This window comes from Lissotriton vulgaris, chromosome 2_1, assembly GCF_964263255.1.
Source record: "Lissotriton vulgaris chromosome 2_1, aLisVul1.2, whole genome shotgun sequence".
In the NCBI taxonomy this organism is placed as follows: Eukaryota; Metazoa; Chordata; class Amphibia; order Caudata; family Salamandridae; genus Lissotriton; species Lissotriton vulgaris.
In genome coordinates this window covers 565,502,068-565,522,401 of record NC_141687.1, presented here as the reverse complement: position 1 = coordinate 565,522,401, position 20,334 = coordinate 565,502,068, and positions in this window count along the sequence as shown.

Below are 20,334 nucleotides of genomic sequence, written 5' to 3'. Positions count from 1 at the left end.
CTTTTTTTAGAAGTCAAAAATCTCCAGTAGGATAAAGCTAAAGTCTGTAGCCGATAAGAGTTCCTAGCCCATGTAGTCACTCTGGTAGTACTGGATTCAAGAAGTCGAACAAGGTTCAAACAGCAGGGTGGGCCTTTCAGGGTTCATGGCAGGCTTCAGACAGCAAAGCATCCCTTCCAGGCACAGCAAAGCAATCTTCTGAAGTACATAGCTGGCCACAGCAGCAGGCAGTCCTATGAAAGTCTTTCTGTAGGTCGAGAAAGTGAACCGAAGCATGAGTCGGAGGGTCCTACTTTTATAGCTGGTCCCTCCTTTGAAGTAGGAGAGGTTTCTAGAGAATTCCCTTTAACGTGCTTGATGTTTCCTGCTTTCCCATCCCAGACTCCCTGGCTGCCTGAACAATGAGGTGATGTCAAGTCCTTTGTGTGAAGACAGGTGTTGGAAAGTAAGATATGCTTCTATGGTTACCCCCACGTTTTGCTGGATGTGATGCTGTTTTTGACTAGTCTGACTGGGATCCTGCTAATCAGGACCCCAGTCAATCTGCTTTCTCCTTAAACTGTTGTTCCCAGTACTTAGGTACAGCCCGGATTGGATCCTGGGGTACCCTTGTCAGTCCCTAGTACATGGTACCCATGTACCTAGGGTAGGGGTACCCCAGAGGTCTCCCAGAGGCTGCAGCATGTATTAAGCCACCACTGAGAGGCCATTCAAAAAGAACCTACAGGCCTACGATTGCAGCCTGTCTATGTGGGGGCTTGCACCACTTACTAAAGATAAAGGTTTACTATATCTAAGGGTCACTGCACTTCAAACCTATAAGCCACCCATATAGCAGGCCTTTACAATCCTGAAGGCAGGGTGCTTGGTTGTAAGTGAGAGGGTGTCCCTGCATGAGCAGAACGTCCCTGCATGAGCAGAACTCCCCTGCAGCCTATAGAGTCCATTCTCCCGGGTTGTCAGTAAACTAGTCATATACGATTATGCGATGACCATCTCGAAAATGGCTGCAACTAATCATATCATGTTTGGAATCCAACATGTTGGAATCATACCCCCACACTATGAATGGTGTGGGAGGTATGATTCCAAGCACTGGGAGAGCCCTCCATTAGACTCTCAGTATTCCCGGTACCAGCCTTCTAGACCCGGACAGCACAAAATGGTTGCTGCTGATCAGAGACAATCAATCAATCAAATATTTTGTAAAGCGCACTTCATACCCGCGAGGGTCTCAAGGCACTGGGGGGGGGGGCGCTACTGATCGAACAGCTAGGACTTGAGCATCCTCCTGAAGGTCAGCAGGTCTTGGGTCTGTTGTAGGCTCAGTGGGATGGTGTTCCATGTCTTGGCCGCGAGGTGGGAGAAGGATCTCCCGCCAGTGGTTGTTCAGACAAATTTCTGCCCTCCTGCTGCTGAGCCAAGCTCAAGTAGAGGATAGTAGAACAATGGACATCATGTTACAAGGAGGTGTGGCCACCTCCCAGACAGGATTTAGTGTATTAGGGCTGGGTGGGTGCGCTTGCCAGCTTCAGAAAGCCTGCATGAGGGGCACATTTGGTGTCCCTTTGTATAGTCTAGTTCAAACCAGAACTGGAAGCCAGTGGCTCCGTCTCTGGTGTGAAAGTGGACAAAGGACATGGGAGTAACCTATCTCCTGTGAATTTTCCCAACCCTTTCCCCACGGTACATAAGGGCTTACCTGGGAATAGTTCCCTTGATTCATCGTGGGATAAGATTCAGATCAGACAACACTGCACTTCTACCACCTGGGCACTCTGGACTTCGCTGAAATTTGTATGGGCCTGACTTTGTCTACCTTCCAGTCTGCTGCTTCGTCTGTGCCTGTGCATCATACAGGAACCTTCCAAGGCCTGTGAAGCATCAAAGACACCTCAAGTCATCTCCCTTGGAGTGAAGGAGTCACTCCACTGCATTTGCAGGCACCGCAACTAAGTTGACCGGTCTGCAGATCCTGTGCACTTTCGGACTCTATGGGCTCTGCAACACAGGTGGTAGTTTTCACAGTTCTCAAGGCCTACCCTGCCCCCTCACCAAGTTTGAGGCCAGTTTCCCTTGTGGGGGTTGCAATTACCAAACCCCTGTGCACTGTGTCCAACTCTCAGTTTTAAAAACTTGTTGGTCTATTTGCAAAAAGATCTTTGGCTTCCAAGTAGCCTGAACCTTGAGCATCTCCTGTGACCAGAATCTTCATCTACAACACAACGTGTGCATTGTGGCCTGCATCTTTTGGTAAGCAGCTTGAGGTCCTCTCGCTACTCCAGTACCTCCGGTCTCTGGGTCCACTTGAGGGTCACACTTGTTTCTTTTGGGCTCCCCTAATTGCTCAGGGCCTGCCCTGACTCATTTGCCTTTGGTGAGTCCCTTGGACTATGCTGGTCCCAACTTTTCACCTTCTCGACTTCTTGCGTAGGTTGCATTTGACAAGGCTTGTTGGTGCTCCCTCCGGACACCGACCCGTCAGCACTCGACATCCTTTGTGAGTCAGCGCATACCCGGAACCTGGCCTTTCTCAGCGTTGCCTGGTCCTCACAGCTGCAGAGGCAAGGTCAATGTCATCGTCCCCGAAGCATGCAACATCTGCGGGAATTCGTCTTCTAAGTCTCTTGGTCACTCCTGAGTGACACAGACTCTATCTCCTCTGCTTTCAGGTAGTCCTCTTCAAGAATCCACATTTGGATTCTCACAGACACTTTCTCCCCTTCCAGCAGCGGCACTTTCCTGAAGTCCTTCATTAAGTTCAACAACGGTTTCTGACACCACTTCACACGTATGCACCCGGCTTCCTTTGCGTAGGTAACATTGGTACTAGGGTATGCTCGGGTGGGGTGGCTCTACAACCTTTTATCTTAAAAGGGATTCCTCCAGGGTACACTTGGAAGGGTCCTTAATCTTTAAGAATCCAACCATGACTTTCACATAGACTTGTACAGAGCACGCAGTTGTGTTCACACACTACACACACTCTCTGTGGGGCTCCTATCTACTTACCTTAGGTGGTTCTTTGGGTCCCCAGCAATTCTACATCCTCTCAACATCATCCTGACTTGAGTCGTGGTTCTTATACCACTTTCTTAGCCGTACCCCAATCTGCCTCCAGCATCTGATAAACACCACAAGTACCTTCGCTGATAAAAGTGGGCTGACCATAAACCTGATGGTCAATGAACAATCGGCTGCTAGTGCCAACAGAGGAGTACAAGTATTTGGGAATCATATTTCAGAGAAATGGCTCATTTTCCAAACAGAAAGCATCCATCAAAGGCAGCGGGACCGAACTGGCAGTTGCTTTAAAAAACATCAAGCAAAAAATAACCGGCCCTAGCCTTCTCTCTTTGCTGGAGGTGCTTTGAGCGCGGCTGCTACCCTCTATCACTTACTGAAGTGAAGCAATAAGAGGAAGAGACGAGGCTACCTTGGACACAGTGGTCGCCAAGGCCCTAAGAATAATATTCAATCCTACGCAATTCACCTCACCAGCTCAAATAAGATTAGAGTTCGGACTGCAAAAGCAGCAAATCTCACGGAAAAGGGTCTACGCCAAATGCTGGTTAAAATAAAGGGGGCCGAGCCGAGCACATTGAATTTACACCTGTGGTTGGAAATCTCAAGGAGAAATGATAGCCCAGCGATGAGTTACCTTCATTCAGCAATCAAGCTGCTAGCTTTAGAGGACCTATGTGACTTCTGCTCATCCCAGAAAAGCTTCAAGGTCCTGGTAAACAAATCAGTAAAGATTGTATCTCTCAAAGAAGATAAAGCAGCCCTCAGCAGGAGGGCCACGGCTGGTTCGTAATCCAGAGCTACATGTCATCAAAGCCCCAATTATACTTAGGAACAGGTTTTTCAAGAATTACAAAAGAACGGTTTCCTCATCTGAGGCTGGGAATCTTACCAGCAAAGCCCCACCTTCCTCCATGGAAACGAACAAACTCCTCTAACTGCTGCAGACTGTGTGGAGATCAAAATGAAGACGTAATACATCTACTATGCATCTGCAATGGCCTGGGAGCGGAAAGGAGACAACTTCTAAAACAGCTCCTGATTGCAAGTCAGGTTCGATCATGCAGGGAGGCAGTAAAGGCCTATTTTGAGGGCAGTAATATCCGCCTGTCTTGCAGCCTTGTTCGGTTTATGAGGGAAGCAAACGCATAGTTAAGTCTGGAAGGTCCACAAGTTACCGGTCTTTATGCTATGCCAGCTGGTTTATGAGACAAGCATAACAGCCCCGGCCATTAGGGCTTTGATTAGATCCATGAATACTTCCTTGGTCGCTAAGCTGTCAGCAGTCAGCATGGGCCGGCTTCGAGTTCATCGACCTTTATATTCTCCATAAACATTTCTTCACGGGGTGCAACCATCCACGAGAACAAGCTTTATGATGAACTATCTTACCTACCAGTTTTTATTCCCCCGCAGTTTTACAGAATTACAACACATTTGTAATCTTTTAGCATTATTTAATGGTGAAGCTACATTGTTTGAATTTATGTTTTACTTGTTTGCGAAGGTTTTAATTAATCATGCAATACAGTCATTATTATTATTATTATTATTATTAAACCACTTTCTTAGTATATGGTTTGGTCCCTCCCTGAGGTCACTGTGTATTTTGTGCTATTTACTGGGTTTCCTTGCTAAAGTATTCTGTGCATTGTGTTTATCTGCATGTGGGAGATAGTTGAACATACTAGAGAGTATTATTTGTATAAATACTTGGTGTGGTTCTTATCACCTAATCTATACTATAAGATTTCATTCTGGTAAAACAAGCAGCTTTACACTCCTTCTGGACTAAGCCTGAAGGCTGCTCTCCACAGCTACCACTTAGAGAGCTTTCTAAGGTTGGTTGTCTAAGAACTCTTAAATCAATCAATCAATCAATGGCATTTATAGAGCGCACTACTTACCCGTAGGGTCTCAAGGCGCTGGGGGGAGGGGGGTGCCGCTACTGCTCGAACAGCCAGGTCTTCAGTTTCTTCCTGAAGGAGAGGTGGTCTTGGGTCAGGCGCAGGTCGGTCGGGAGGGCGTTCCAGGTCTTGGCGGCCAGGTAGGAGAAGGATCTTCCTCCTGAAGTCGCTCTTCGGATGCGGGGGACGGCGGCGAGGGCGTGGTTGGCCGATCGGAAGTGGCGTTTGGGAGCGTAGAAGTTGATTCGGTTGTTGAGGTAGCTCGGGCCTTGGTCGTGTAGGGCTTTGTGTGCGTGGGTGAGGAGGCGGAAGGTGATTCTTTTGTTGACGGGGAGCCAGTGCAGGTCTCTCAGATGTCCGGAGATGTGGCTGGTTCGTGGGATGTCGAGGATGAGTCTGGCTGAGGCATTCTGGATCCGCTGGAGTCTCTTCTGAAGCTTGGCGGTGGTGCCGGCGTGGAGGGCGTTGCCGTAGTCCAGTCGACTAGTGACGAGGGCCTGGGTGACGGTCTTCCTGGTCTCGGTGGGGATCCACCAGAAGATCTTCCGTAGCATGCGTAGGATGTTGAAGCACGCCGAGGAGACGTTGTTGACTTGCCTGGTCATGGAGAGGGAGGAGTCCAGGATGAAGCCCAGGTTTCGTGCGTGGTCTGTCGGTTTGGGTGCGGTGCCCAGGGCGGGAGGCCACCAGGAGTCGTCCCAGGCGGAGGGTGAAGAGCCCAGGATGAGGACCTCCGTCTTGTCTGAGTTCAGTTTCACCTTAAGGTTTGTCTGGACTGGTGCAAGGTGCCCACTTCCATTAGTGGACATCATATACCAGGTCAGCTTCTCACATCAGCGCACAGAATATTTATTTGCAAGTGGCCAAAATCTTCATCCACACCACACCGTGTGCATCGTGGCCTGCATCTTTTGGTGAGCAGCTTGAGGTCCTCTAGCTACTCCATTGCTTCCGGCCTGTGGGTCCACTTGAGGGTCATAGTTGTTTCTTTTGGGCTTTCTTGATTGTTCGGGCTCTGCTCTGACTCCCCTGCCTTTACTGAGTCCCCTGGACCTTGCTGGTTCCAACTTTGCACCTTTTCGACTTCCTGCGTGTGTTGCATTTGCCAAGGCTTGTTGGTGCTCCTAACGGACACCGACCCCATAGCACTCGACCGACATCCTTCATGGTACAGTTCATACTCAGGTCCTGGTCTTCCTCAGCATCGCCTGGTCCTTACAACGGCAGAGTCAAGGTCATCGTCATCTTCCCTGAAGAACCCGACATCGGAGGGCATTGGTCTTCCAAGCCTCTTGGTCACTCCTGATTGACATAGACTCTGTCCCATCTGCTTTCAGGTACTTCTCTTCATGAAACCCCGTTTGGATTCCCACGTACACTTTCTCGCCTTCCAGCAGGGCACTTTCCTGAAGTCCTCCATTGGGTTTGATGGTTGTTTCTGACACCACTTCACCCAGCTTCCTTGGTGTAGGTAACGTGGGTACTAGGGTATCCACAGGTGCGGTGGCTCTCCATCCTTCTGTTTTCCAAGGGGTTCCTTCAGGGTCCACTGGGAAGGGTCCTTAATCTTTAAAAATCCAACTGCAGCTTGCACATAGACTTGTACTGAGCACCCGACCTTGCCCACACACTGCACACAGTCTCCGTGGGGCCCCTATCTATTTACCTTGGGTGATTCTCTGGTTCCCCAGCAATTCTACGAACTCTTGAAATCGTCCTGACTCGAGTCGTGCGTATTTAGTGCTATTTACTGTGTTTCTTTGCTAAATTATTGTGTGCATTGTGTTTATCTCTGTGTGGGAGATACTTGAACGTACTAGAGAGTATTCTATAATAAATCAATATTTTTATAAATACATGGTGGAGTTATTTTCACTTAATCTATTCTATAAGATTTCCTTTTGGTAAACCAAGCTGTTTCTTTGCTAAATTATTGTGCGCATTGTGTTTACTCTCTGTGTGGGAGATACTTGAACGTACTAGAGAGTATTCTATAATAAATAAATATTTTTATAAATACATGGTGGAGTTCTTTTCACTTAATCTATTCTATAAGATTGCATTTTGGTAAAACAAGCTGCTTTACACTCCTTCTATACTAAGTCTGAAGGCTGCTCTCCACAGCTACCACTTAGAGAGCTTTCTAAGGTTGTCTAAGTCAGCATAAGAGTTGTGTGGACTGGTGCAAGGTGCCCAATTACATTGGTGGATATCATGTACCAGACCAGCTTCTCACAACAGGGCACAGAATATTGATTTGCAAATGCGGCTGTGCACAGCTCCACACCCCATCCTGAATGTAATGGCCCTTCCAGGCACACCTAATCCCTCTATTGTGTGGATGTCTGGGAGGAATAAACAAAGTCTAATTACTAACTACACCCAGTCATGTGGCCCAGGAACAGGCTGCAGTGCAGTCACAAAACCTTAGGCAGGAAAATGCACACTTTCTAAAAGTAACAACATATATATGTGGGTAGCACACCAGCTGCTTCCGACAATTCATCTCTTCATCCAATTCATAAAAGTTAAACGTTGCGTGCTCACTGGCGACGTGTTCAGCCCAAACAGCACGTGATCAACTAAACAACATAAGGGGACACCTTGAGGCCTCAAACCCGTGGCACAGTCTTTTTCAATTGCATTTGCAGCCATCCATACTAATATAATAAAGAGAGAGCCCAAACCTTTGAGGCGGGTAATCTCAGGAACCACAGCACCAATCACAACACCCAATACAGCGTTGGAAAGGGCAGTTGCAGTAGAAGGACATATGCAATGCTGACGCCCACCATATACATTTAAAATGTAAAAGAACCGTTCCAACAAAGAAGTCCCTTGTGGGCATGTCTGTGTTGTGCTGTGGGCGCGTGCTGGGGATGTGACAAACGCTGGGGGCATGTGGTACGTTCCGCCCTTCATGCCATGTCTCATATTGTGTGCTAATCTCACCCTGCTCCCTTTAAATACCCCTGCACCACATAATCATAACCCACCCTTACTCCTTAAAATACCCCAACACCCTTAAACACTAACCCATCTTAACCCTATAAATATACCCTGTACCCCAAAACCCAAACCTATCCCTAAACCCTAAAAATACCCCTGTACCCCCAAACCCAAACCTAGCCCTGAACCCTATAAATGCCCCTGTACCTCAAAACCCAAACCTAGCCCTGAACCCTATAAATACCCCTATACCTCAAAACCCAAACCTACCCCTGAACCCTAAAAATACCCCTGTACCCCAACACCCAAACCTAGCCCTGAACCCTAAAAATATCACTGTACCCCAAAACCCAAACCTACCCCTGAACCCTAAAATACCTCTGTACCCCAAAACCCAAACCTATCCCTAAACCCTAAAAATACTCCTGTACCCCAAAACCCAAACCTAGCCCTCAACCCTATAAATACCCCTGTACCTCAAAACCCAAGCCTAGCCCTGAACCCTATAAATACCCCTGTACCTCAAAACCCAAACCTACCCGGGAACCCTAAAAATACCCCGTACCCCAAACACCAAACCTAGCCCTGAACCCTAAAAATAACCCTGTACCCCAAAACCCAGACCTACCCGAACCCTAAAATATCCCTAAACCCCAAAACCCAAACCTAGCCCTGAACCCGAAAAATACCCCTATACCCCAAAACCCATACCTATCCCTAAACCCTAAAACTACCCCTGTACCCCATAACCCAAAACCATATCCAAACCCTTAAAATACCCAAACACCCCAAAACATATACCTCAGTACCCCAAAACATATACCCCTACACCAATACTTAACTTATCCAAACATTTAAAAAAAAACATGCTTTTACCATTCATGCATTTACAACGAATTTTGTTGTAAATGTATGCGTGGTAAAAGCAAATAAAATGTAATGCCATGTGTTATAATGGCATTGCGGAGTCATGATACTTTCGTAATGAAAGTATGCGGAGTGATGGTATGCGGAAAGAAAGTTGCGGAATAATGGGTGTTTACCCTCCCCCGGTAAGTACATTGGTGGCACGGCGGCCCACATCTCCAGCAGCATACTCATATTTTTTCACCACTAAGCATGGGTGGAAAATCCGTTCCGCTCGCGAATTTTGCGGATTTTTGGTAAATTCGCAATCCGCGAACGCTCGCGAATTTACCGAAAATCCGCAAATTCGCACGCAGCGGATTTTTTTTTCTTGGTGATACAATTTTGCGGCGTGCGGTGTAAGTTCGCAATTGCGAACATGTAGGCAGCAACAATCTCGCACTGGCGAAATTACAAAAATTGCAATTCTGCACAAGAAATCCACTAGCAAGCAGCATAGACCTTCTGAAAATGATGATTTTTATCAGAATAACTCCTCAGGTTGACAGTTGCCTGCACTTTTTTGGATTTGAGGCCTTTTGACTTTCTTTGGATCACTTTTAGATTAGAAATCAACTTTCACAAGTAACCTTGTTTGGGGTATTATAGTTGCTGTAATGCTGTTCTGCAGAAAAACGAGTTTTGCAAAAGTGCAAGCATTCAGCAGGTTCAAAAGTTCAAACTCATCATTAGTAACCATTCCCTGTTGTGCTTCCTGACTGGGGCCCCTCCAGAGTTCAGTTGCTAGTTGCAACAATTGTATGACCCTGCTCTGACCCTCACAGCAGGCTCATAGAATAGCTACAAGTAGGCCATAAAAGGTCCTGGAAAAAAAATTGCACTACAACAGAAAGCAAATTACAGATAAGGAAGCAGGTGCCAGACTGGAATTTTAAAACAGTGACACATTAATAAATCAATCGCAAATTAATTCATGTCAGTTGAAGCAGGGCTGGTGTGCTTGCTTTTCCCCCCCATAATCTACAGTGATGATGAACCAGAGGGTGGCATTGATGTACCAGAGGGTGGCATGGGTGAAACAGAGGGTGGCAGGGGTGAAACAGAGGGTGCTGGGACCCTGTGATGATGAACCAGACGTAGAAACAACATAATCGCGACAGTTGCGAGCCGACATGTAAGTTCGCAATTGCGAACTGGTACAAAACCCTCGCGAACTGGCAGAAATTCTTGCGAACACAAAAAAAAAATCCACAAATTCGCGAGAATTCACGGATTTTGCGGATTGCAAGTTCGCAAATTCGCAAAATTCGCGAACGCCAGATTCGCTAAATTCACTCAAGCTTATTCACCACTCATTTGAAAAATGCACAGGTCTCTCTCATTGATGGCCAGCACCGACATACACTTTTAGACACACCTCCCGCCACAAGTTCTAGAATTGCGAACTTTAGAGCTGGGGAGCTACGTTTGAATCTCGGCTTCAGCTCAACATCCTGTGATTCCATCGCTTTGTCTTCCCGTGCCTACCACAAATGAATGTGTTCTTCTGTAATGTAAATTGTGCTCATGCCATGTTGTCGAGTTTGCGCTATATAATATTGCAAGGAAAAATAAAGTAGGGAAACTCAAGTTCACACACTACTGAACGCGCACTCTTAAGTGCATCAGCAGTGCACTGTGAATCGGAGCGTTTCACAGGCCTGTCACAGATAAGAAATGCTATCAAAACGAAATCCTACAAAACAATATACTACTGGCCGGCAGCAATTCATACCTGGACAACGTCAGGACGGGCTGCTAGTACTTTTTAATTTATCAATACAATTGGGGACTTGACGAGTTTTAAGGACCTGCGTGAGCTAACTCCCCACCATTTACTGTTACACAAGAAAAGAGCCATGGGTATGGATTCGGAGGAGGTTAATAAACTGTTAGAATATAGTCTGCTGTGAGGTTCCGTGACAATTGTAAGTGGTGTTTTCGACTCGCACGACTATGGTCGAGTCTGGTATCTACGAACCGCAAATGATGAGTTTAGTGGGTGTACGCAGTTTCGCTGCATTAACCTAAACCGTTCGTCTTTTTCGTGGGTTTTTCTATCTGTACCCACGGGTTCCATCTTAGATACGGCATCCATTTTGTTTCTTGCCCTCAAGTAGCCAGCGAACGGACGTTGTCCGCTTCGCGACCCTGGGAATCCCAAGACATTAGCGGAAGACACGTTTCCTCTGAAAGTGTCTTTATGACGAGGGGGATGATACTGTAAGGCAGATGGCCCCGCTCGAGGCTCATCTTGCCGTGCCGGTTTATTGTCTCAGCCATGCATCTCATTAGGCACGTCCCTTTGATGCCTGTAGCTCGTGTTTCCCGATACCTCCTCTTTTACACCCTTTCCGATCTCCCCACTGTTTCCATCTTCCTCTGCACCTGTCCTTGTTCCTTCTTCGATCTGTTTTACTGCTGATTGGAATGTACTAATGGTGGGAAGATGGGTTTTTACAGTTGGGAACCGCCAAATGTTTCCGCACTTATGTTTCGGACTCTGAATGTATCAAAGTGACCAAAGCGACCCCTCTCGGGGATAATTATGGGAACCGAGTTGTAAACCTTTGTGTACCGTGTAAACCTATGGGAGAAACATATATAAAAGGAGCGACCCACTTGCAGCAATTTGAAGCAGTCTCCCCAAGTTGCACGTGTTGTACTTGCTGTGACTTCTGTGTTCCCTGCAGTAATAAACCTCGAATCTTTGACGCCGAAGGAAGTGTCCCGTGTCTCTGTCATTTGTACGCCGGAGCAGGTTACCCACGAAGGTTTCAGGTGTTGTCCCCTGGCACCGCTGGGTCTTAAATAACCCAGTCCTTCAGTTGGCGCCCACGTGGGGCTGCATCAGTGGTACCGGTCCAAGCCCAACGATCGTGAGGAACTTCGTGTGAAATCTCCAAGGGAAGGTGCACTCCGCTTCATCGATCCTGTTGTCGAAATAAGTGGCCCGAAGACTTTTCCCGCGAAGATTCCCGCCTCCGGACGGCTGCGACGGACTGCTGCCCTGACTGTAGACCTGTTTTGGCGCCTGGCGTAGACCTTGGTATAGCGAGACGATTGACGGGCCTTCCTGGTGACGCCATCGATCTTTGAGTTAAGTATTTGTGGGTCGCTCCCAGAGTTCTTGGTTGTGGTTGCTTAGTTGTTGCATGGTTCCATTGCATTTGTGGTTCTTGGTACTTTGTTGTGCTATTTGACGACTGCAGCCGCCAAAAACCGAGGGTTTTTGCTCTTTGCTGGGACTTGGTAAATCCCGTAACCCTTGAAGTTTGTGAAACACGGCTAGTGTGCAAGATGCCTGGTCGCTGTACTTTGTTTAGTTGTTTCAGACGTTGTGGTACGGATTCCCGACTGGAGGACTCTTGTCCGATACCTCCGGTTGGAACTCCCACTTATGAGCTTTACAGTAAGCACGGACTAGGTCCTATTACTTTTAATGAATATTGGATTTGTTACACCAAAAAAGATGGTGTCCTTAGTTGGCCACCGCATGGTAGTTTTGAGACCCCGATCTTAGATAATCTTGAGGCTAAATTGTTTAAGAAAAAGTCAAGGCCGGCCATGTTTGATGCTTTTCGGTTGTGGCGTAAAGAAGCCCGACAGAGAGAGATCAGGCAGACTAAACGTAATCAGAGAGATGGTGTGGCTACCATTGTAAAGAAAGCAGAGCAGTTTCAGCGTGATAAGGAGGATAAGGAAAAGGAAGTGTTTGATAGGCTACAGCGTATGTCCATAGATAAATGCTATCCTGCTTTGCCTACGGAGTCGGATAAGAAGGAAGAATCAGTTGAGGATCCTTTAATGTCTTATCTTATGAAGTCGCCACCCCCGTATGTACAGGGTACTGCAGCTCCTGTGGTCCCCCCTGTACCTGCTCCTCCACCTGTTCCTCAACCTGCACCCGTTCTTCCGACTGTTCCTGCTCCTTTGTCTACTGCTGTTCCTACTGCTCCTCCACTTCCACATACTCCTGCTCCCGCTACTGCTCCTGCTCTACTTACTCCTGTTGTTTCTTCTGTTTCTACCCCTTCTCTTGTTAATCCTTTGTGCTATACTTCTCCATCTACTCGAAGTCGCACACCTCCTGTTGCGGCTAGCTTCTTTAATTCTCTCGGACCTATTCTTGGGTCCGCTGGTTCCGACGGTCCTCAGAGACGTAGTCAGCTTCCCGGTAATAGGGAGCGTGCCGCGTTGTATAACATGGCGATGGGTTGGATGACATATCCTCTGAGAAATCCTCCACGTGCTGTGCTTGAAACGTTCTGTCAATTTAATATTCCGACACAGAGATACGTTTTCGAAGAAATGTGTAAGGTTTTGCGCGATCAGATATCGGCCGATGCACCTGACGATGTGTTGACCGCTTTGTCTGATCTACAGCTTCAGTTCTCGAACGGACTGATAGTGGATACCAACGTTCGACGCGCTGTTGAGCGGTTGCTATCTTTTCGTCCCACCCCTATACTTCAAGCTTTGTTTGTTGAGGACGTTGAGAGACAGTTAGATGCGTCTGGTCAGTTTCCCATGCGGGAAGTTCCACCAGTGTGGATGCCAGGTAACGCTAATGTTAATCCGCCGATCTTGCCACATTTCCAGAGAGTATGGATACATCTCCCATGGAAACGATCGGAAGTGTTACAGGTGAAGCAATCTTTGCCTGACCCTCGCAAAAATCCTGCCGGATATTATAAAGAATTGTCGCAGCTCGTAGACGCTACGATAATGAATCTTGCCGATATTGATATGCTGTTTGGCAATGTCGTACCGCAACCGGTATGGGCTAAGATTCGTCAGGAAGATCATGCAAACGAATTGGGTGGTGATTGGGCTGCCCTTACGGCGGCAGATACACGACAAATTGGTGGGGCTAAGCCTGAGCAGCTCATTACGGCTCTCCCACAGAGAATAATTACGCTAATGAAAACACTTATGCCAGCTATGAGGGTGAACTGGGACAAATTGTCAGCTTGTAAGCAGAAAAAGGACGAGAGTGTCTCTGATTTCTTTACGAGATTTGAGGAGGCATTCATCGATCATAGTGGTCAGGATATGGGCACTGAGGGTGGTCAACGGTTGTTTGTGGATAAATTTGTCTCTAACTTATTGCCCGACTTGAGCAATAAATTGAAAAACTCTGAGAGTGCGTGGGCCGTTTCTACCTCGGCTCAAAAATTGGCTACGGCACAGTATTATGAGAACAGAGAGAAAGAGGAGAACGACCGCGCTGATAAAAAGACGAAAGAACTTAAAACAAAAGTGTTGTTACAGCAGGCTTATCCTCCGCGTTCGAATCAGAATGATTCACAGCAGCAAAATCGATTGCAGCCACAATCGAATAGATCGCAATCTCGAAATGACTCCTCCTCCCAAAGGTCTTCGTTAGGATACAATCAGTGTGCCTATTGTAGACAGGAGGGTCACTTAAAATTCAATTGTCCTGTTCTAAATGACCGTAATAGTGGTAACTCCTCTAGAGGAGGTCGTGGTGGTTCTCAGCAGACATCACGTGGTAGAGGTCGTGGTGCTCAAAATGATCGTTCAGACAACTCATCAAGTTCCAATAACTGTTTTGATCAATGTGGATCATCGCAAGGACGATCTGCGCAATACAATGTAGATGATTATTACGTCGATCAGGGTACTGACGACAGTAATTACTAGGACAGCCATAGACAAGGAGAGGGAGTGGTATCAGTTCCGGTTGATCAGAGAGGGCCTTACGTCGCAGTTGCTACATCGGGCGTCGTTGAGCCTTTTCTGTTGGACACTGGTGCAGCGAAAAGTTCCATAATGCATTCGAAACTCCCTGGCGCACCTTTGTCTGGCTTAACAAATGTTTCCGTTGGATTCTCTGGCGCCCCTGTTAGCAATCCAGTTTCGCGTCCTTTGCCCCTTATAATTGGGCCACGTGAGCTTGAAGCTCCGTTGATTTTGACTACTGGTTGTGGTGAAAATCTTTTGGGCCTGGATTTGCTAAAACGTTTGTATGCAACTTTGTATTGTTCTCCTGCAGGAGTAAAACTTACGTTAGGCGAGAAGGTTGTCTCTCCTATGTACTTGTCTCTTGATAAGCTTCCACCGGAATTGAGTTCTCTTCCTACATCTTTGTGGGCAACAGGTCCCAATGATGTGGGCCTGCTTGACATCTCCCCTTACGTTGTTCAGCTGAAATCTAACGTGCGATTGCCACGTATTCCCCAGTATCGAATATCTCTTGATGGTGAGCGAGCACTGTTAGCGATCATCTATGATCTGATCGAGAAAGATGTTATTGAAGAAACTCGGGGAAACGTGTGCAACAGCCCTGTGCTGCCTATTTTAAAACGTACTGATCCTTCGAAACCACCTGTTTATCGTTTTGTTATTGATTTACGGGAGGTAAATAAAATTGTGATTCCTCAGTTTCCCGTTGTGCCTGATATCACGGCGCTACTGACTCTGATTCCAGCTTCAGCATCTTGGTTTTCGGTGATCGATCTGAAGAATGCGTTCTTCAGCATTCCGATTGCCGAAGAAAGCAGAGACCTTTTCGGCTTCTCTCTTGGTGGTCGCAGTTTCCGGTTTAAACGTGCTCCTCAGGGCTACTGTGAGAGTCCATCGATTTACAGTCAAGCCTTGAAGGGTCAACTGGATGCGTTTACGTTGCCGGTTGGTGCGGCCCTGATCCAATATGTCGATGACTTATTGGTAGCTGCAGATTCTCAGGACATTTGCAAAATTGCTACGGTGTCGTTGCTGCAACATCTCTGTGACTTACATCACAAGGTGTCACCTTCTAAACTCCAATATTGTTGTCAAGAAGTAACCTATCTAGGTCACTTATTGTCAAAGGAGGGAAGGCGGTTGACCCCAGAGAGAATGGCAGCAATCGCGCGAATGACTGTGCCAACAACCCAAAGAGATGTGCGTGCCTTTCTGGGCATCACGTCGTACTGCAGAGAGTGGATCCCGAATTTTTCATTGTTAGCGAAACCATTGGTGGCTCTTACGTGCAAGGATGTTTCAACTCCTTTACCATGGACGGAAGAATGTCAGAAGAGTTTTTCTGAGTTGCGTGACTCATTGTGTTCGGCTCCTGTGTTAGGTACTCCTGACTACAGCAAGCCGTTTACATTATATGTTCACGAGAGGGAAGGTTGTGCTTTGAGTGTCTTAACGCAACCTTTTGGTGGAAAGCAACGTCCATGTGCATATTTTTCCTCGACCTTGGACCCGGTAGCTAGAGCATTGCCGAGTTGTTTGAGAGCAACAGCGGCAGCTGCGGTGTCCATCCGACAATCAGCAGGGTTGGTCATGGATAATATGCTTACGGTGATGGTTCCGCATGCAGTTGATACTCTTTTGAATCGTACGAAAACTCAGCACTTGACGAGTGCGAGGTTGTCTGGATACGAGTTGACGCTGCTGGCAAGTCATATTCATATAAAACGTTGCAATGTTCTGAACCCGGCAACTTTGTTACCAATTAGCACAGAGTCAGATGGAATAGCAGAACATGACTGCTATTTGAGGACTGAAGAGGAAACAAAAGGTCGCGTGGACCTTAAAAACACTCCTTTGGACAATCCAGATGGAACTTTGTATGTGGATGGTTCATGTTTCAAATTACCGAATGGTGATGTGACTACTGCGTATGCTGTTGTAACTTTGAATACTGTTGTGGAAGCTGCGAGATTGAATCAGAACTCTGCCCAGGCTGCAGAACTGATTGCTCTCACTAGAGCGTGTGTGTTAGCGAAAGGGAAACGTGTGAATGTGTTTACCGACAGCCAATATGCGTTTGGCGTCGCCCATAACTTTGGACGGTTGTGGAGAGAGAGAGGTTTTATGACGTTGCATGGTACGAAAATTCAGCATGGTCAGCTTGTGAATGATCTTTTGGATGCACTTACGTTGCCTAAGCAGGTAGCGATTGTTAAATGTAGTGCGCATCGTAAGGTGACGGATGATGTTGGTCGTGGTAATGCATTTGCGGATGAGACTGCTAAGGAGACTGCCCGAAACCTTAGCACTCGAATGTATGTGACGAGTTCGGTTAGGTGGCCTACAGAGACGAGTATGTGTGAGGATACTATAGAGAGTGTGAAAGCGATACAGAATGAGGCCACCGAGACTGAAAAGGCGAAGTGGAAAGAAAGTACGGGAAAGTTGGATGTGAATGGTTGTTGGGTTGATTTGTCGGAACAAAAGAGATGGATGTTGCCAGATGCGTATGTGCTCGCTGTTGTGACAATGGCACATGGGTTAGCACATATTAGCGTGAAAGGTATCTGTAAGTTGCTGTCCCCTGTGTGGAAGAATGATGGTATCACGAAATGTGCTGAACGATTGGTTGAGAATTGTATGGTGTGTATGTTGTATAATCCTGGTAAGGGAACCCCAACACCCCCTGGTAGTTTTGCTCCTCCTTCATGTCCTTTTGAGGTGATTCAATTAGACTTCATCCATATGGAGCGATGCAACAACCTGAAATACGTTTTAGTTGTGGTTTGCGCATTCTCCCGATGGATTGAAGCCTATCCTCTCAAAGACAACACTGCTCTGTCAACTGCGAAAATCCTACTGAAGGAATATTTTCCTCGGTATGGAATGCCTCGGATTGTATGGTCTGATAACGGAAGTGAGTTTGTGGGGAGTGTGATGAAGAATGTGTGTAAGGGCCTTGGAATTAATCAAAAATTCCATAGCGCCAATCATCCCCAGTCATCTGGTTTGGTTGAAGGGTATAACGGCACCCTTAAACTAAAGCTAGCGAAGATTCAGGCTACGACTGGTCTTTCGTGGCCTGACGCTTTACCCTTAGCTTTATTGTCAACAAGGGCGACAGTACACTCCCGAGTAGGGCTCAGTCCCTACGAGATAGTGTTCGGTCGTCCTGCAAATTTTTGGGGGGTCCCTAGACCGGGTGTGTTCTGTAATCTTGAGTACCCAATGTTGATTGACTATCTTCACGATCTGACTGCTAAACTGAGGTTAATTCACCAACAGGTTTACGAAGCATTGCCGACGCAGACGGAGGGTCCAGGCCACCAGCTCCAGCCCGGAGATTGGGTGGTGACGCGCAATTTTGCCCGTAAGAAGAATTTGGAACCCCGCTTCACTGGACCCTACCAGGTCCTCCTTGCCACGAGAACTGCCGTTCGTCTAGAGGGCCAGAAAAATTGGGTGCATGCCACCCATACGAAGAAAGTTCCTATACCGTTACCGGCAGACTCGTGGGTGAGGAGTGGCATTGCTTCAGCTGAATCCGAAGGATTGCCGGCTTTTGTACCTTTTAGCGACGCACAACCTGTCGGAGAATCCTCAGTACAGCAGAAAGACGCTGTTGAACATTTGTTACCAAAAGACTCAAGAGCAGAACATTCGACTGATCAGCAGAACTCTGTTCCCTCAACGGATCCTTTGTTTGATGAACAGACACGTCCTGAGAAAACTCGATACTTTTTGCGATCCAGTACTAAGGACAAATAAAAAGATTTCGTTCTGTCCCTTGACAATTGCATTATCCCGTTTTCCACGATCAGTCTGAATACCTGTATCATTGTAATTATTTTTGTATATATATATATATTGAAGTTTCGTTCCACATGTATTTTTGCTTCCACAGCTGAGAGACATTTTGTATATACATTATAAATAAAGGCCGTAGGGCCGCGCGTGTACTTCCTTCTGGTTAGTAGGTCTTGACACTAGGTTAAAGACCGTCGGTTCCTGGGAACTCCTAGGGATTGACTACTACTACACAGAACGAAGTGCGTCAAGAAACGTTGCGGACGGTCATAGGGGATGGCGTTCTCGAAGCTCATAGACTTGGAGGAAGCTCAGGCACAAAGATTCAAACTGCAACAACTTATTTGTACCAAATGTTTTATGTTTCAAATGTTTGTATTGCTTTTGATTGTTTCTGCACTATTGGCGGGTGGGGTGTATTACATGATGTCGTACTTCTTGCCTTCTGCCATACCTACTCCTACTTCTGACCCTAAACTTACCTCCACTGCATCCCCTCATTCCTTCCATATCTTACCCGAACACGAGCAGGCTAGACGTGCAGAATTCCGTAATAATTCCTTTATTCAGCTCCTTCACCAGCACCAGTTAGTGGTTAACACTACTAATTGTTGGGTGTGTGGGCTGATGCCACATACCACGGATAAGGGAATTCCATATCTGGTCTTACCGTATAGTTCTCAGGGTTCAGCTCGAGCATTTCAAACAATGTTTCGAAGCGCACTAGATTCTTACCCCAGTCGAGAGCCACGATCTCCCTACTTTGGCCCTGGCTCGTATCATAAGCCTTTGTCGATAGCGATAGAAGATTTGGATAGAGATATCTATGAGCCGTCGCTCATCCCAGAGGAAGAGGTACAAGCTTATAGGGTCCTGAGTAAGGTCGAGTATAGTGCGCTCACGAGTGAAAAACAGCTTAGAAGCTCGCCTCCCATATGGGTCGTACCCCACATTGGTAATTTTTGTCTAATGGGTCGTGGCCGAAGATCTAAGGCTCGACTTGGAGAGAGTGCTTGCACCGAGAATTACATTCTGCCGATGGTCTCGTCCCCTGTGTTTCTGGCTGCCAAGGATACATACTTTATCTGCCATGATCGTGCGTATGCATGGTTGCCATCCGACTTTGTGGGCTCATGTTTTATCGCAAATTTGTTGGCTCCAACGTTCACTGTAGATGCAGATTATCACAAGACTAGAGTTGTGAGAGGCGTAATTAGCGAAGAGGACACTGCCGGTCAAGAGGCAGGAGACTTTTTCAAGGGTTTCCTCCCATTTTGGGGGCCTATGGCTAATAGTAGGAACCTGAGACAGTTGACTCGGGTGGTGGAATCGACAGCTAATATTACTGCCAGTGCCCTTGGTAATATCACCACAGAACTTCAGGCGGATAGACTTATGACGTTACAAAATCGTATGGTTTTGGACGTGATCTTAGCAGATCGAGGTGGGGTATGTAAGGTGATCCATTCGAGCTGCTGTATTTTCATTCCAGATAATGCTCCGACTGTTTATCAAGCCATCTCAAAGTTGCATAAGATCTCTGAGTCCATACACGTGGACGTAGGCGATTGGACGCTGCTTGGGTGGTTTTGGGGCCTGATGTCGACTTGGGGTTGGAAGATTCTGATGATTATCGGAGTTGTTGTGGCATTCCTGTTCACGTGTTGCCTTTGTGTACAGTGTGGTCCTGCCTTATGTGGCCTCTGTGCTACGACGTGTATAAGACAACCACCTGTTACCAGAGGTGTTCGGTTGGACAGAGCGATGTTACAGCATCATCTAGATGGTCTGATGAATATCGAATACGATTCCGACTAGTGTTTGCCTACATGAGGGCAAAAGGAGCGTCTGAGGTTCCGTGACAATTGTAAGTGGGGTTTTCGACTCGCACGACTATGGTCGAGTCTGGTATCTACGAACCGCAAATGACGAGTTTAGTGGGTGTACGCAGTTTCGCTGCATTAACCTAAACCGTTCGTCTGTTTCGTGGGTTTTTCTATCTGTACCCACGGGTTCCATCTTAGATACGGCA